Source organism: Mesocricetus auratus, unplaced genomic scaffold (genome assembly GCF_017639785.1).
Source record: "Mesocricetus auratus isolate SY011 unplaced genomic scaffold, BCM_Maur_2.0 Super-Scaffold_100045, whole genome shotgun sequence".
Taxonomy (NCBI): Eukaryota; Metazoa; Chordata; class Mammalia; order Rodentia; family Cricetidae; genus Mesocricetus; species Mesocricetus auratus.
The window spans coordinates 7,638,247-7,643,943 of record NW_024429222.1 but is presented as its reverse complement, the minus strand read 5'-3'; the positions used below and the strand labels follow the sequence as shown (position 1 = coordinate 7,643,943).

The window sequence follows — 5,697 nt, the reverse complement described above, 5'->3', positions numbered from 1 at the left end:
AAGAATATACTTCATGTAACCTATTAATTAATGAGGGAACCAATAAGATGCTCAAAAGGAAAAATTCAAAGGACATAAATACACAGGTTTAATTAAGAGAGCAGGAAAAGAATTCACAAATAGGTTAATAAACAATCAACTAACTATTCAATTGAGTTCCAAGCCACAAAACTATTTATGCTACTACATATGAGAACTGTTGGATTACTGTGTCTACTACAATTTTCTGGGAGGTTGTAAAGTAGCTAAACACCAAGAAACATGAAAATAATCTAGCAAGACTGGCTAGATAGGATACCTACCAAGGCTGCTGGCGGCCTGTTTCAAAGACGTTCACAAATTTTCTTTACATGGAGTGCTGTCCACCAACCATGTGAGTCAACTTTCTGTTGTGGTGACAAACTACCTGAAAAAATCAACTTAAGAATTGAAAAGTTTAGGCTGGGCGGCGGTGGCGCATGCTTTAATCCCAGCACTCAGGGGGCACAGGCAGGTGGATATCTGTGAGTTCGAGGACAGCCAGATCTACAGAGGGAGTTCTGGGACAGCCAAGGCTACACAGAGAAACCTGTCTCAAAAAAACACACAGAAGGAGGAAGAGAAGGAGGAGGAAGAAGAAGAAAAGAAGTTGTTGTTGACTTGACACATGATTTCAGGGGCCACAGCTCTGTCTTCTCTGCTCTAAGAACTATTGGGAAGCATGGATATTAGAAGGACTTAGCCTAGGATGTGAACCATACGTCTGAATTGTTCTAGATATCTCACCTTGAACGAAGCACTCAGAATCTCTTTGCTATAATTCTTTCCGTTTCAGAGAGAAAGCAACCATGATTATAAACCCTATCTGTACTGGCTAGCATCATATCAACCTGACCTAATGAGGATGTGTCCCCACCAAGTCGACCTGTGGGGTGAGCCCGTGATGGTTTGTTTGTTTTGAGTAATGATATATGTGAGAGGGCCCAGCTCACTGCGGCAATGCCACTCCTGGGCTGGTGATTCTGGGTGCTATAAGAAAGAAAACTGAGTAAGCCATGAAGAGTAAGTCAGCAAGAAACACTTCTCCATGGCCTCTGCTTAAGTCCCTGTCTCCACATTCCTGCCTTGAATTTCTGCCCTGGCATCCTTGGATGATGATGGACTGTGATGTGGAAATGTCAGTAAAATAAACCCTTTCCTCTACAAGTCACGTTTGGTCATGGTGCTCATCATGGCGATAAAAAGCTAAGCTAAGACACTGTCTCACTGGGTGTATCTGTCAGGACAGATGAGGTCATGGTGCATAACAAATGGCTTCAACATCTCAGTATTTCAAAATAAGATTTACTGCCATACATGTGATTTTATCTTCATAGTATTACACATCGATGGGAGTTCGGTTCCATGACACCTCATTCCCAGAGGCTGAGAGAGGCCACCTGCACTTTCATTAGCTGTCATAACAGAGTGAAGGGACACAGAGAATCAGGATGAACCCTGAGATGCTTCCAGGCAAGTTACAATAGTGTGCCTGCCTTTAAGAAGACAAGGGAACACATGGAACCCTGGAGGGAGAAGAGCCCTGGAAATATCACCAGGTCAGGCAGGATCCGTCTTGAAGAGGAGCATGGAGAGAAATCCTTGTATCGTGGAGTGTTTTAGAGGTGATGGCTCTCACACTAAGTACTGTTCCTGGAACGGACTATCGTAGAGCAGAAGCTGCCGTACTATACAACGCTATATCGTGTTCAATGATCTTACTATCGAGACATGCGAGTGTAATCCCTGAGGGTTGTGAGGAAGGAAAAACAACACACATCACTATGAAAGGCAGCAAATGAGGGCCAATAGGAAAATGTGCCATGGGGTTTCCCCAGAACGCAATCAGCAAGAAATACTTCCTCAACATGGTAACTTGACTTTGTCAGACAATGTCGTTCCTCTCAATATATTGCTTTCACCGTCTTTACTATAAGACAGGGTAAAGACCAGGTGCATCTGAGGTCACCTTTCCGCTTGGACAGGCCCTGACATTCTAGTCACATCCATGCCGGTTAACTTAAAGCTGCGGCAGAGGTATCAAGTGACAGGCCAGCATCTACAGTTGTACTGGCAAGTGCTAGGAGCCATAGGGGCAAGCTGTGTGTGGTTGGTGTGTTGAAGTTCACCAAAGCTCAGGGGGGCTGATGGCTCCGGGGGGGGGGTGTGGCTGCAGGCTGGTCTGTTTATTAATAAACATGCACTTCTTAAACCAAACCACTCAGTTCTTTTTAAACAGAGACAGGATGATGTAAACCCACTACCACAACTGGACTGTGTCATGAGACTGACCTTTTCTGGGCCTAGGAAAATTGCTGTATTAACACAACAACCTGAATTAATTTTACAAAGTGTGACTTTAGGTCAAACATATTCACAGAAGGGCAGTTTCACTAGGCGCTGACAGGCAGGCTGTCTTTCTTGGTAACTAGTCTGCTGACTGCTATTGTATTTAGCTTTTTAAAATGGGCTGAATTTCAAAACAGAAAACTTGACAGGAGTATTGCAGGCTCACTGTGCTCCGCCCTGTATTCAGCAGAAGGTGCGGGAACACTCTGCTCAGCATGCTGGAGGGGCAGGGCAGGAAGAACAAGCCCAGCAGGGACAGCGGAGAAAACATTTATGTGGAGTTACAGACGGAACACAATGGCATGGGGACAGCCAATATTTCTGCCTTCATATATCATGTTGCCAAGGTGTCCAATGTCCAACTAAATATATATAATTCACTTGGCTATTCTAATCAGACACCTAAAGGCACAATGCCTGTGTTCTCTCCTCTCCAGCCACAGTGGGTAACATGAGGTTGCACACCGAGTCGGTTTTCTTGAGGACATGGCTGTCTAGAAGCCTATCTTACCCCTAGTCATGGAGTCACCCAGCTTGGCTTCGTTGTTGATGAAGGACATCAGCCCCACGTGGGTCTCGATAAGGAATGGGTGCTTAGCCGGGCGTTGGTGGCGCACGCCTTTAATCCCAGCACTCGGGAGGCAGAGGCAGGCGGATCTCTGTGAGTTCGAGGCCAGCCTGGTTTACAAAGTGAATTCCAGGACAGCCTCCAAAACAATACAGGGAAACCCTGTCTCAAAAAAAAAAAAAAAAAAAAAGGAATGGGTGCTCCAGCTGTTCGCCTGTCCTGGCAGGGCAGTGGCCTTTCCTTCTGGGCTTCCTTGACAGCTTGGATCAGGACAGCCTGGAAGCTTTCCAAATGGCACAGAGGGGAGGTCTTCTCATCCATGCGGCCATCGGGTGTTCTATGAAGGTGGTGTAGGGCATGTTTGTGCACCAGAGGTTCCATCCGTTGGTGAAAGAAGGGTGGCTCTGCTTGTCCTACTGAATGCGAACCCCAAAGCCTTCTTGCTTGTTGAGCGACTCCGGATGAAACTGGAATTCACCACAGGAGATGGTGTCCACCTCGATGAGCGCCACTCTGACCACCCGCTGGCACTGAAGGCTGATGAAGTCATAGTTGCAGATGAGCAGTGTCTGGTGCAGCCGCTTGCCCGCCCCGCCTGCATCCCCACCAGCCACCAGCAGCGCTGTGATGCTTGTGCCCGCTGAGTCCACTGTGTCTTGCAGCTGCAGCACTGCACCACCACCAGCCTGCCCCTCGGACGTGGCCACCGCCATCCCGGCCCTCTCAAATATTTTTAAATTTGATGTATAAGTCACTAGCCTGTTTCGTACTTGTCATTGTAGGAGACCCTTGGAGATTGTTTGTCACCCAATATTGAACTCTCTTCCTGTGGCTATGTTATACTTATCTTATGAATTAAGATTCGATTCCTTATGGAGAAAGTAGAAATGGCAAGCATTTGCTTTTGACAGACTCTTTTGCAGCTAGAGGAAAAAATCATGTGACTGAGTCTTCCAATAAGATACACTCTAACAAGACTGATCAGAAGCAGGAGATGATAGGAAAAGGGAGTCTATTATAGAGGAGCCTTTCAGGGGAGGTTGGCAACTTTGTTTCCTCTTCACTTGAGTCAGGTCCAGCATCTGGAGTGTCACCCAGGAGCAGGGATCTGCAAAGAATGGGTATCTACACCAGCAGCAATAACACCTCAGGCTCAGCAGGACAAGTGCTATCATTTTATTTGGTATCGTAGGTCTGCCTTTGTTATTCTCTTTTCCTTCATGAAAGCCAGTAAGTCACCTTGCATTCTTTAAATGTTTTCTCTTTAAATAAGTTACCATTGTTTGCTGTGTTTTCAACATACATATACACATCCAGGTAATGTTAAAAGTCATTTGTGTCAAATTACATCATCCACAAGAAACACACTGTATACCCTTCTGAAGAGTAAGAAAAAATACACTAAATTAGAGAAAAGCCAACCTGGTAGGACCCTTATGTTTTCAAATGAGAAGCCTAAGGATGCATTAAGAGAAGGAGCTGCCTAGGTTTCCACAGCAGGTGAACTATGGTGCTCACAACAACACTTGGATTTCTTCTGCTTGGGTGCCAAGTGCCTCCTAACAGGGCAGAACAGCTAGGGCAGTACCCCTTTCTCTAGGGCCAGTGGCAGACACCCAGTCAGCTTTCCATCCCCTAGCAGCTGTTCCGCTGAGCATCCTGGCAAAGGTACCCCATGATTGAGCTCTAAGATGGATGGCCAGCCTTGGACCCAAAAGCAAGCAGGGAGCAGGGGAGAAGGCTTTGCCCTGGAGCCACCAGACAATCACCGTGAAGTTCCTATCCCTCCAGTAAACAAGCTGTTGTGCCTCAGAGAACCTGGTAATAGCAGGCCCTGCCATCCTGCCCTCTCTTTGCAGGGAAGGGCTGCAATTACTGCCTTAACTGACTCAGATACCTCTGGTGAAGGGTATACATTTCCTGAAGTATATACTATCTTTGCAAATTTTCTCCTCCACTCCCTTCTAGGTCTGGGGGCTCTGTGCAGCCCCACCCTTAAAACCACTCTTGGGATTGTAAATAGCCCACGCTTCAGAGGTTCCCCAGAGCCCTGATTCAGAGAACATAACTGCAGTCTTCCTTTCCCACAGGCAGTGGGGTCTTTATTGAATGTAGCTCCTGTCTGCTCCTCACTGGCCCTGGCATCAGACAGCCAGCTCTCTTGGTGACACTGAGATCTCATGCTTGATAATGCAAATTCCTAGGGACATCAGAAGGGCTCCTTCAAGAAGCCAGAAGCTCTGACACTTCATCAGGAGCCTGTTAATCCAGGCGTAGTCCCACACCTCTAATCCCAGGGCTCTTGAAGCTGAGGCAGGAGGATGAGTTTGAAACCAGCATGAAACATAGCAAAGCACTGTGTCAAAAAACAAACAGGAAAAAAAAAAAAACAAACCCAAAGCTTATTAGTAACATCTCTGCCCAGATAGTAGCTGAATGGAAGGACAATATCTGATCCAAGGCAGTTCTTGGCACTCACTGTCCAGTATGAGGTGAAATGTCTGCAGAATGGACACTGACTGGCAGTTGCTCACTGAGGGATTGCCTAACAAAGGTACAATCAGACATTAAGTGGCCTGTAAATAACACATGTCCCTTCTGCTTACCACCCATTGGGGAGCTAGGCAACTGGCTCATCCAACGGCAAAGTAACAGGAAGAGAAGTCCCTCTAGAACTCAGAAATGCGTGGTGAACTTCGAAGGTCTACCACAATAATCACAGAACAACCTCTAGGGATGCTGAGGGGATTAAATGAATTACA

The 5,697-nt window shown here is 46.5% G+C and overlaps 1 pseudogene; it reads right to left on the bottom strand.

The window, feature by feature from the left end:
• Positions 1 to 2,861: 2,861 nt before the first annotated feature.
• On the bottom strand, positions 2,862 to 3,648 carry LOC101826118 (annotated as a pseudogene).
• Positions 3,649 to 5,697: the final 2,049 nt, after the last annotated feature.